The sequence below is a fragment of the Lissotriton vulgaris genome, chromosome 6 (genome assembly GCF_964263255.1).
Source record: "Lissotriton vulgaris chromosome 6, aLisVul1.2, whole genome shotgun sequence".
NCBI lineage: Eukaryota > Metazoa > Chordata > Amphibia > Caudata > Salamandridae > Lissotriton > Lissotriton vulgaris.
Genome location: NC_141694.1, coordinates 142,179,201 through 142,191,745, shown reverse-complemented (window position 1 = coordinate 142,191,745; position 12,545 = coordinate 142,179,201).

Below are 12,545 nucleotides of genomic sequence, written 5' to 3'. Positions count from 1 at the left end.
ATTCCCCTTCTAGAGCCCTACGATCCAGCGTGTTGCACCTGGCCACCACGACCAAAATAAATAAAGCCCGCTGGGGTGGTCGCTCATTTTCGCACAATGCTGCCAGAATGTGGAACTCCCTCCCGCTTGCCCTGAAAGAGAACAACAACCTGCTGACTTTCAGGAGACAACTAAAAACTCATCTGTTTGCAAAAGCTTATTAGCACCCTATCCTGTTGTCAGAACGGTCCTGGTTAAAGCGCTGCGAGGCCTCAGGGTAGTTACGCGCTATATAAGTTTAATTTTCATTTCATTAAGTTAAGGAGAGGAATTCACAGGTGGATGAGTTACCGATTTGTATTATAACCGGGGCTCTCAGTTTTATGGTGTTTATTTTTTTAACATTTCCGTCTGTATTTCTCCATATTTCTTTTTGACCGTCTTATTGGTATTTATCTATATTTGTTTTGTGAATAAATAAAGATAAAACATCATATAGTTTCCCATTTATTTAACTGATAAATGCGCACTCATACTTTGATGCCTGTCGTGTTTTAACAAAGCAGCCAAATATAACATAACAATACACCCACAGGTAAATGTTAGCATTATACTACAAAAATATATTAACGTATCCGATTATTAAAAGAAATGGCATCCTGTTTTTGACTCCCCATGCTGCCTATGTGCTCAGCTGTTGGCCTGGAGTTGTTTTTTTATATAGCATGAATTTGATCCGATGGTATCAGAGCACTTTACATGAGCATCAGTTGCGTTACCGACAGACACAACCATTTTGTTAGGCACGGGGAAATAAAGTGATTTGTCCAGAGTCCCAAGATGTTGAGCGTCCCTGCCGAGACTTGAACCCGGATTAGCCGTTAGGCAGCACAAAGACTCATTGAAAAGAAGCCAAATCTTCTATATTTTTCTGCTTTTACAACTAAATGCAGACCCAAAAATTTTTGGGGGGCTTTTTTTATTTGTAAAACTTAGTACAAACTGGGAGCCTTAATTATTCCAACAATGTTGTTAAAAGTGACCGTGAAAGCACAATCGCAAAGTGGGTGGTATCTGAGGGGCACAACGTGCCCATACTTTGTTAAATTAAGAAAAACAGTTCCCCTACTTTTTGAGAAAAGACAATCGTCCCAGGGCGGTTAATTCTAAGAGTTGAAATGTTTCAACAGAAGTGTAAGGCAGAGAGACTTCTGTGCTGTGAAACCGAGGGGATGGGCAGACAGCCAAACAAGCCTGCTTACCTGAAAGAAATGTAAATGTGCTCAACCGGTCTATTTGCGAATGTAAAGGGTGCTTGTAAGCCGGTATTGGCTTTAATTGATGGAATTACGTGAAGCTTCCTGATGACACAGATTTATTCTTTTTAAGTAGTACTGCAAGCGAGTTACCAGCTGAGCTGTGAAGTGTGTGCTTTCAAAGGACAGTTATAAAAAACAATTGCACTACATACAGTCTGAGTATTACTAAAATCTATATTTTAGAAGCACTTTTTTTTATCAAGTAATCATTTGTAAAGCACACTAGATACCCGTGAGGGTCTCAGTCTCAAGGCGCGGGGGGGCGCTGCTGATCGAACAGCCAGGTCTTGAGTATCCTCCTAAAGGTCAGCAGGTCTTGGGTCTGTCGTAGGCTCAGTGGGAGGGTGTTCCATGTCTTGGCGGCGAGGTGGGAGAAGGATCTCCCACCGGTGGTTGTTCTTTAGATGCGCGGGACGGTGGCGAGTGAGAGGTCTGCAGAGCGTAGCTTGCGATTGGGGATGTAGAAGGAGAGCCGTCTGTTGAGGTAGGCTGGGCCGGTCTTGTGGAGTGCCTTGTGTGTGTGAGTGAGGAGCTTGAAGGATATCCTCTTGTTGATGGGGAGCCAGTGCAGGTTTCTCAGGTGGGGGTTGATGTGGCCGTGGCGTAGTACGTCGAGGATCAGTCGTGCCGAGGCGTTTTGGATGCGTTGTAGTCGTTTGATGAGCTTGGTCGGGGCTCCCGCCTAGAGGGCGTTTCCGTAGTCGAGTCTGCAGCTGACGATGGCCTGGGTGACTGTCTTTTTTGTATCTGTCGGGATCCATCTGTAGATCTTGCAGATCATGCGGAGGGTGTTGAAGCAGGAGGAGGAGACAGCGTTGACTTGCTTGGTCATTAAGAGCGTTGAGTCGAGGATGATTCCCAGGTTGCGTGCGTGGTCGGTGGGTGTCGGGGCTGCCCCCAGTGCCATCGGCCACCAGGAGTCGTCCCAGGCTGAAGGGTTGGAGCCGAGGATGAGGACCTCCGTCTTGTACAAGTTCAGCTTCAGATGGCTGGTCTTCATCTAGTCGGCGACGGCCTTCATTCCTTCGTGGAGGTTGACTTTGGCGGTGATGGGGTCCTTGGTGAGGAAGAGGATCAGCTGAGTGTTGTCGGCGTAGGAGAATATGTTGAGGTCGTGCTGTCGGACTATGTGTGCGAGCGGGGCCTTGTAAATGTTGAACAGCGTCTGGCTGAGGGAGGATCCCTGGGGTACGCCGCAGATGATCTCGGAGGCTTTGGAACGGAATGGGGGAAGGCGGACGCTCTGGGTTTTGCCGGAGAGGAAGGAGGTGGTCCAATCCAGAGCCTTGTCTCAGATCCCTGTGGCGTGGAGGTGTGCGCGTAGTATGCGGTGGCAGACGGTGTCGGAGGCAGCAGAGAGGTCTAGAAGGATGAGTGCTGTGGTCACGCCTTTGTCCAGCAGGGTCCTGATGTTGTCGGTGGCGGTGATTAGGGCATTCTCGGTGCTGTGGTTGCTGCGGAACCCTGACTGGGAAGGGTCCAGGATTCTGTTTTCTTCGAGGTATCTGGTTAGCTGTCTGTTGACAGTTTTCTTAATGACCTTGGCCAGGAAGGGGAGCAGAGATATGGGCCGGAAGTTCTTGAGGTCTCTTGGGTCTGCCTTAGGTTTTTTGAGTAGGGTGTTGATCTCGGCGTATTTACAGATCTCTGGGAAGGTTGCAGTCTAGAGGGAGAGATTGATGAAGTTGCGCAGGTGGGGTGCGATGGAGCTGCTTGCTCTGTAGAAGACGTGGTGCAGGAATGGGTCTGACGGAGAGCCGGAGTGGATTGTGCCCATGGTCTTGATGGTGTCATTGATGCTCACGCTGGCCCAGGCTAGCAGGGGGTCGTGGTCGATGGTGTGCTGAGGGTCTGTTGTGTTGCTGTCTGTTTGGGCTGTCTGGGTGTTGAAGCTGTTATGGATGTCTGCTATCTTACGGTGGAAGAAGGTGGCGAGGAAGTTGTACAGGCCTTGCGACGGCTAGATGTCGTTGATGTTGGAGCTGGCGTTGGAGAGTTCCTTCACGATGTTGAAGAGCTCCTTGCTATTCTGTGCGTTGTTGTTGAGGCGGTCTTTGAAGGAGGTCCCTTTGGCCGCCCTGATGAGGTGGTGGTGGTTGAGGATGGCGTCCTTGTGTGCTGCGTGGCTGTCCGGAGTTTGTTCACTGTGCCATTTCTTCTATAGTTTCCGGCAGGCTTGCTTGAAGGCTACGAGTTCTGGGGTGAACGAGCTGGCCCTCTTGCTGGTGTCTCTGTGGGGGGTTTCTTCAGCGGGGCGAGGGTGTTGGCGCAGTCCTCGATCCAGCGTCTGAGGCTGTGGGCAGCGTCGTCGGTGTTGGAGGGTTCAGTGGGTGGGCTGAGAGCGAGGATTGCATGTAGTTGGTCTTCGGTGATTTTGCTCCAGCAGCGGCAGGAGATCTGTTGGGTGCAGTGGTGTGTGATGGCTTTCTGGAAGGCAAAGTGGATGCAGCGGTGGTCGGTCCAGAGGAGTTCGGTGGTGTGGCTGGCGGCGACGTACAGGCTTGAGGAGAAGACTGGGTCAAGTGTGAGGCTGTCGGAGTGGGTGGGCGTTGTGATGAGTTGCTTCAGTCCGAGGTTGGCGAGGTTATCGTTCAGGGTTGTGGAGTTGTTGTTGTTGTTCTCAAGGTAGAAGTTCAGGATTCCGAGGAGGATGTGTTCGGTGGAGGTCAGGACGTGCGTGCTGATCAAGTCGGCGATGGAGTCGCTGAACTGGGGGCGGGGTTCGGGGGGTCGGTAGACGAGGGTGCCTCTGAGGGTGGAGTTAGGGTCTGTGTGGATCTGGAAATGCATGTGTTCGGCGGTGCTAAGCACGTCGCCGGTGCTAGTCGAAACCCTGATGCTGTTCTTGTGGACAATGGTGATTCCTCCTCCGACTCCGTTGGTGCGGTCTCTGCGCGTGATCTTGTAGCTTGTCTGGGATGGCTATAGCGATGTCGGGTGTGGAGGAGTTGTTAAACCAGGTCTCTGTCAGAAAGGCGACGTCCGGAAATGTTGTGTCGAGCAGGTCCCAGAGCTCGACGGCATGCTTGCGTGCGAAGCGAATGTTCAGTAGTATGCATCTGAGGTGGTTGTGGTCTTTCTTGGCGGGTGTTTCATCAGCTCTGAGGCTGGTGTAGATGCAGTTCAGGCAGGTGAAGGGGCGGTGTGTGCGTTTCGGACGCGGCCTTGAAGCAGGTGTGGCTCCGTCCGGAGTTGAGAGCGTGCAAAGTGCTGGCGTCGTAGTGACGGCGGTCGTCGTGGCGGGTGTGGGGACCAGGGGCTCTGGTGCTGGGCGCGGTCCAGGCGCGGCGGGCTTGCCATATATGGGGAGGTGGGAGGGAGGAGCAGCCGGGAGGCGGGGGCAGCGAATGGGCAGTGGGCAGTCAGGGGCGGGGCCACAGGGGACGCAGCGACGAGGGCGGTGAGGGACAACAAAGGTAACAGAAGCAAAAGGGGCACAGAAACCAGTGAAAAAACGAGTGGCACAGAGGGCAGAAGGGCACAAAAAAACGAGTGGAACAGAGGGCAGAAGGGCACAAAATATGAGTGGAACAGAATGCAAAAGAGGCACATAAACAAGAGAAAAACGAGTAGCAAGCTAAGAGAGATAGGAAAGAAAAGAATATATTGATAATACAAGCTGCTAGGCAGTTTAAGGAAGATGAAGGAGATCTTGCGATTGAGGTGTCAGATAGACAACATTGCATGGCCATTGACAAATGTTATCCGGCTTTGCCACCTTTTCTTCCAAATGTGACAAATGACCCTGAAAAGGATCCTTTGATGTTGCATTTGTTGAGATTACCACCCCCTTATGTGCAGAGTGCTACGGCACCTCCGCGACCCCCAGTTGTTCAACCCCCTGTTGTTGTCCCGCCAGCTGTTCCTCCACAGTTGGTTCTTCCTCCACTTTAGGGCCGCCAATTTTGCTAACAGTTTTGCCTCAAACTCCTTTGCCTTCCTCTCCTTTACCTTCGATTTTCTTTGCTACTGACCCTACATCCCTGTCACCTCAAAACACTTTGTCTCCTGTCCTTATGTCAACTTCTTCTCGAAAACGAATGACTGAGACTGTTGCTAGTCTTTTGTCTCCACTGAATATGACCCCGGTTTCGGAACGTAAGCAGAGTCGTAGTCAGCTTTCTGGTCCCGAAGAGCGGGCAGTGTTGGATCTTTTGGCTCGTAGATGGCTTTTAAATGTTTCTAGGTATAATTTACAAGTGGTTATGGATGTTTTCTTACAGTGGGATCCGCCTAAGCAAAGGTATGTTTTTGATGTAATGTATACTTTCCTTCGTGAAGAATGGGAAAATAATGAGTTGGGTCCGATTCCGCAGGAAGTGCTTGATGTTCAGTCTGAATTTGCTAAAGGGAAGATAGTGGGTCCCGATGTTGAGGAAGCGGTAGAGACGCTTCTTGTGTTTAGGTGTAGACTTCCTTCTTAGTCATTGTTTGAACCTGATCCTTCTGTTAGGAGGAAAGTGAAGCAGTACCCGATGAGAGAGGTTCCCCCTGTATGGAGAGAGGAAGTTGTTGCTGATCTTAATCAGGGTATTCAGGCTGTACCGGCTCATTTTCAGCGAGTGTGGCTACATGTTCCTTGGAAGAGAGTTGAGGTCCTGGCTCTTAAACAGACTTTGCCTGACCCCCGTAAAAATCCTGCTGGTTACTACAAGGAGTTGTCTCAGACAGTTGATGCGTGTGTTATGAATTTAGCTGACGTGGATATGATGTTGGGTAATGTAGTTCCTCAACCTTTGTGGGCGAAGAGCCGTCACGAGGATCATGCGGCAGAGTTAGGAGATACGTGGGTTAATATTGTTGCTGCAGATGGTCGACAGGTAGGAGGTTCCAAACGTGAACCTTTAGTTGCAGAATTACCTGGTAGGATTATTAATTTAATGAAAACCTTGATGCCTCCTATGCGGGTGAATTGGGACAAGTTAGCAGCATGCAAACAAAAGAAAGTCGAGAATGTGTCTGATTTCTTCACCAGGTTTGAGGAAACATTTATTGATCACAGTGGTTAGGACATGAGTACAGAAGGTGGTCAAAGGTTTTCCGTAGACAAGTTTGTTTTTAATTTGCTCCCTGAGCTTCGTAATAAGTTAAAGGACTCTGAAAGTTCATGGGCTGTTTCTTTCTCGGCCCAGATATTGGCTACTGCACAATACTACGAGAACAGAGATAAAGATGAGAAGGATAAAGTAGAGAAGAAGACTAAAGAATTGAAGACGAAGGTTCTTCTACAGTAGGCGTATCCGCCTAGCCCTAATCAGCGTCAGTTTCAGCAACCTTCCCAGTTTCAGCAGCCCCCACAGTTTCAGAGATTGTTGCAGAAGCCTGATTCTTTTCCTCCGCGACTTCCGCTAGTCCCTAATCAATGTGCTTATTGTAGGGAAGAAGGTCATTTCAAGAATAGTTGTCCGATTTTGCTACAACGTACGAATGGTATGTCTGGTCTGAGAGGTCGTGGTGGTTTTCAACAAGCATCTAGGGGCAGAGGACGTGGTACGTTTTCTCAGATTGAACGTTCCTTTCCCCCTCAGAATTCTATGAATTATTTTGATCAACAGAATTTTCCGATTGTTCAGTCTGCTCAGTACTACGCTGATGACTATTATGTTGAAAGCGAGAGTGCTGGTTTTAATGATAGCTAGAACAGCCATGGACAAAGGGAGGGAGTAGTGTCAGTTCCAGTAGACCAGAGTGGACCTTATGTTGAAGTAATTACATCAGGTGTGGCAGAACCTTTTCTTTTGGATACTGGTGCGGCTTGGAGTTCTGTTATGCACTCTAAACTCCCTGGCGCACCTTTGTCTGGCTTGATGAATGTTTTGGTAGGATTTTCTGGCGCCCCAGTTCGTAATCCGGTTTCTTGTCCTTTGCCTCATTCTATTGGGCCTTGTGAATTGGAAGGACCCCTTTTTCTAACGACAGGTTGTGGTGAGAATCTGTTGGGTTTGGATTCGTTGAAAAGATTGTATGCGACATTACATTGTTCTCCTTTGGGAGTACATCTTACATTGGGTAAGAGAGTGATTTTTCCGATGTACTTGTCTAGAGATCGGCTTCCACTGGAATTGCGTTCGCTCCCTGATACTCTCTGGGCTACAGGTCCCAATGATGTTGGCCTCTTGCAGATTCCACCCTATGTTGTTACTCTCAAGTCGAATGCTAAGTTACCTCGCATTCCCAAATACAAGATCTCTAGTGATGGTGAAAGAGCTCTTTTAGTGATTATTTATGATTTGGTTGAGAAAGGTGTGATTGAAGAAACGAGAGGTAATGTGTATAATAGTCCTGTTCTGCCTGTCCTTAAGCGTACTGATTCTTCACAGTCGCCTGTGTATCGGTTTGTGATCGACCTTCAAGAGGTCAATAAGATTGTTGTGCCACAGTTTCCTGTTGTTCCGGACATTACTGCCTTACTGACTATGATCCTTGCCTCAGCTGCTTGGTTTTTTGTTATCGATCTGAAGAATGCTTTCTTTAGTATTCCGATTGCTGAAGAAAGTAGGGATATTTTTTGCTTCTCTTTAGGAGGCTGAAGTTTCAGGTTTAAGCGCGCTCCTCAAGGTTATTGTGAGAGTCCCTCCATCTATAGTCAGGCTTTGAAAACTCAGCTTGATGCTTTTGTCTTGCCATCGGGTGCTACTCTTATACAGTATGTTGAAGATCTGTTGGTTGATGCCGATGATGAAGAGATTTGTAAAGAAGTTACTCTTTCTTTGTTATGACACTTGTCTGACCTTCACCATAAAGTGTCACCTTCGAAGTTGCAGTATTGCCGCCAAGAAGTGACCTACTTAGGTCATCTCTTGTGGAAGGAGGGAAGACGATTGACCCCAGAGCGTATTCAAGCGATTGCTCAAATGACTGTGCCATCCACACAGAGAGAGGTGCGTGCCTTTTCGGGTATCACCTCGTATTGTAGACAGTGGATTCCAAATTTTTCTTTGCTAGCGAAACCGTTGCTGGCACTTACTCTTAAGGACACACCAAACCCTCTTCCTTGGTCTGACGAATGTCAGAAGAGTTTTTCTGAGTTGCGTGATGCATTGTGTTCTGCTCCGGTGTTGGGTACTCCCGACTACAGTATGCCTTTTACACTCTACGTACACGAGAGAGAAGGTTGTGCGTTGTCAGTGTTGACGCAAAAATTTGGAGACAAGCAGCTCCCATGTGCGTATTTTTCAGCTACTTTAGATCCAGTAGCTAGGCCGTTGCCTAGTTGTTTGAGAGCTACAGTGGCAGCGGCTGTTTCTATTTGACAGTCTGCTGGTTTGGTATTGGATAATACGTTGATTGTGATGGTCCCACATGCAGTGGATACCTTATTGAATAGAACGAGGACTCAGCATCTTACTAGTGCGCGTTTGTCAGGTTATGAGTTGGCGCTTTTGGCTAGTTATGTGCACATTAAGCGGTGCAACACATTGAATCCAGCTACATTGTTGCCGATTTCTGTAGAGACAGATGCTCAGGAACATCATGATTGTTTTCTCCGGACAGAGGAGGAAACGAAGGGTAGAGTTGATCTGAAAGACACTCCTCTTTCGAATCCAGATGGTACCTTATGGGTAGATGGTTCATGCTTTAAGCTTCCGAATGGCGATACGACTGCAGCGTATGCGGTTACGACTTTGCACACGATTGTTGAAACTGCACGTATTGCACAGAATTCAGCTCAAGCAGCAGAGTTGATTGCACTGACGAGAGCGTGTGTGTTGTCGAAAGGAAAGAGAGTGAATGTGTATACTGATAGCCAATATGCATTTGGCGTGGCTCATAGCTTTGGACGTTTGTGGAGCGAGAGAGGATTTCTTACTTCCCATGGTACGAAAATTTTGCATGGACAATTAGTGAATGAACTTCTTGAGTCACTTACTTTGCCGACACAAGTTGCGATTGTGAAGTGCAGCGCACATAGGAAGGTTACGTAAGATGTTGGTCGTGGCAATGCGTTTGCGGATGAAGTAGCGAGAGAAACGGCGAAAAATGTGATGAGTCGTATGTATGTTGCAGGTCCTGCTAGATGGGTTATGGCAGGAGGAATGTGTGAAGATACGATAGAAAGTGTGAAATCGATTCAGGCGTAAGCTACTGAGAATGAATTGAGTGTGTGGAGAGAGACTACAGGAATGTTGGATTTGACTGGATTTTGGGTTGAGTTGTCAGAACACCAGCGATGGTTGTTGCCTGATGCGCATGTGCTTCCAGTGGTTACGATGGCTCATGGATTGGCTCACATCATTTCAAAAGGGATATGTAAGTTGTTGGCTCCAGTATGGCAGAATGCTGGAATTCCTAAATGTGCTGAGAATCTGGTTAAAAACGGCATGATTTGCTTGATGCATAATCCTGGCAAGGGAACCCCAACTCCAGCGGGTCATTTTGCTCCTCCAACATATCCGTTTGAGGTGTTACAGCTGGACTATATTCACATGGAAAGATGCAATAACCTAAAGTATGTCCTTTTGGTTGTTTGTGCCTTTTCCAGATGGATAGAGGCCTACCCCCTCAAGGATAATACTGATTTATCTACAGCCAAGGTTTTGCTCAAAGAATATTTCCCTAGGTATGGTTTGCCGAGAATGGTATGGAGTGACAACGGAAGTAAATTTGTGGGTCAGATTATGAAGAAAGTGTGTGCAGGTTTGGGAATCAGGCAGAAATTTCACGCTGCGAATCACCCCCAGTCAGCTGGTTTGGTTGAGTGCTACAATGGCACTCTTAAACTTAAATTGACCAAGATACAAGCAAGCACTGGCCTTACATGGCCTGACGCTTTGCCGTTGGCACTTTTGTCCACAAGAACGACAGCACATTCTCGTGTGGGACTTAGCCCATACAAGATTGTTTTTGGACGCCCGGCAAATGTTTGGGGTGTGTCGAGGCTGAATAAATATAGTGACATCGAGTACCCTATGTTGGTTGATTACTTACATGACTTGACTGCTAAATTGCGTGTTCTTCACCAACAGGTGCATGATACTTTACCTTCAGCCTCTGTGGATGCAGGTCACTCGATTCAACCTGGCGAGTGTACCTTGGTGAGAAACTTCCAAAGGACCAAGAATCTGGAACCGAGGTGGACAGGTCCATACCAGGTGTTATTGGCGACTCGGACTGCCGTCAAGGTTTGCGGCAAGAAAAATTGGGTGCACGCCACCCATTGTAAAAGGGTACCCTTGCCCTTACCATACGACCAGTGGGTTAAAGACGGTATTGCCGATTCTGAGACTGAAAGGGTTCCGAGATTTGTGTCTTTTAGTGGCGCACATTTGAAATGGACTCAGTCGGAACGTGCGGATGCGAGGTTCTGCAAGAAGCTGTGCCATCGCATTTGAGACTTGACACTACGCAACCAGAGACACTTTTCCAGGATCAGACGGTGCCTGGTAAAGAACGCTATAATCTGCGGTCTAAAATGGACAAATAAATTAGAATTTTTTTGAGAATTATACTCTTTCAGACAAGAAACTTTTTTGTTCTATTTTTCTTTTTCGAGCTACCATCCGAGCTCAGCTGCAGGGTCACGGTATAAGTTCTTAAGGGGTGACCCGCGTATTGATGAAAGGTCTGCGGTTCTAGGGACGTCTCGGACGCCTGGACGCACACTTAAGTGAAGAAGGAAAATTGCTGTGAGCAGCACGTTAGAGGTTGAAGTTTTTTGTAACTGAAAGAGTTGTTGATAAAATGGATTTTAAGATAAGATTTTGTACATTCATCCGTAACAAATGTTTTATTATGTAGTGTTCTTTTATGTTTTTAAGTATCACATTAGCTTGTGTAGGTTGGATTGTTTATGCTACACCACTGAAATCTGCACCCACCTCACAACCTATGCTTGCGCTACTACTGTTTCTTTGCAACAGTTTTATACATTGCCTGAACATGAACAGACAGTTTATACAGCTGCTGCATCAGCATCAGTTGGTAGTAAATACCACTAATTGCTGGGTCTGTGGTCTTATGCCTCATACGACAGATAGAGGTATGCCCTATTTGGTTTTGCCTTTTTCTTACAGCTGCTGCATCAGCATCAGTTGGTAGTAAATACCACTAATTGCTGGGTCTGTGGTCTTATGCCTCATACGACAGATAGAGGTATGCCCTATTTGGTTTTGCCTTTTTCTTTTAATGGGTCTGTATGGGCTTTTCAGACTATGTTCATCTATGCAAATGAGGTATATCCCTTACATTCCGTGAAAGACAATCCGAGTAATAGTGCCTTGATAAAGGGAATAGTAGATATGATTTGAGATATTGATGCATATAATGCTATCCCTAAGGATGAGGCACAGGCTTATGTTGGTTGGAACGTGACTGGATACAGTACTAGCTTGACTGAGAACGAGAGACGAAAAAGGTCTCCCCCAATTTGGATTGTACCCCATCGAGGCCACTTTTGTTTGCAAGGTAGTGGTCGGAATCCGAGAGCTCAGCTAGGTAAGAGTGTGTGTGCTCAAACCTATGTCTATTCATCTCAGACTTCTCCTCCGTTCGTGCCAGCTAAAGACACATATTTTGTTTGTCACGACAGAGCCTATACATGGTTGCCACCTGATTTTTCGGGAACTTGTTATGTGGCATTTTTGCTTCCTCCTACATACACAACAACTCCGGACTATCATAGGACAAGATATGGTAGAGGTGTCTTCGATCAGGAAGATACCACAGCACAGGAAGTAGGAGACTTTTTCAAGGGTTTCCTACCGTTTTGGGTCCTAAGGCCAATAGCAGGAATATACAACAAATTACGAGAGTGGTTGAGGCCACTATAAATGAAACTGCAGGTGCCCTTAGTAATGTTACCGCTGAGCTTCAAGCGGATCGTCTTATGACGTTACAAAACCGTATGGTTTTAGATATTATACTTGCAGATCGAGGAGGGGTATGCAAATTGATCCAATCTAGTTGCTGTGTTTTCATACCAGACAATGCCCCTACAGTATACCAAGCCATCTCTAGACTGCATAAAAATGGAGGTTTTTGCTATGTGATGCTGCGTGGGAAAATGTATCTTATTGGATTGAATTTTGTGCAGTGGGTGTGCATTTATAATGTGAATATTGGGCATAAAAGGAGACGCCTCGCCTTACAAAATTGAACAGTTTCCTGAGTTGTACACCGTGTTGTATTTCTAGGATTTCTGTTACTAGCTGCTGCTAATACATTTGGTCTTTGACGCCACCCAGAAGTATTCCGTGTCTCAGTATATCAAGACAGGTGAATCCGAAGACTTTGGGCATGCCCCTGGCA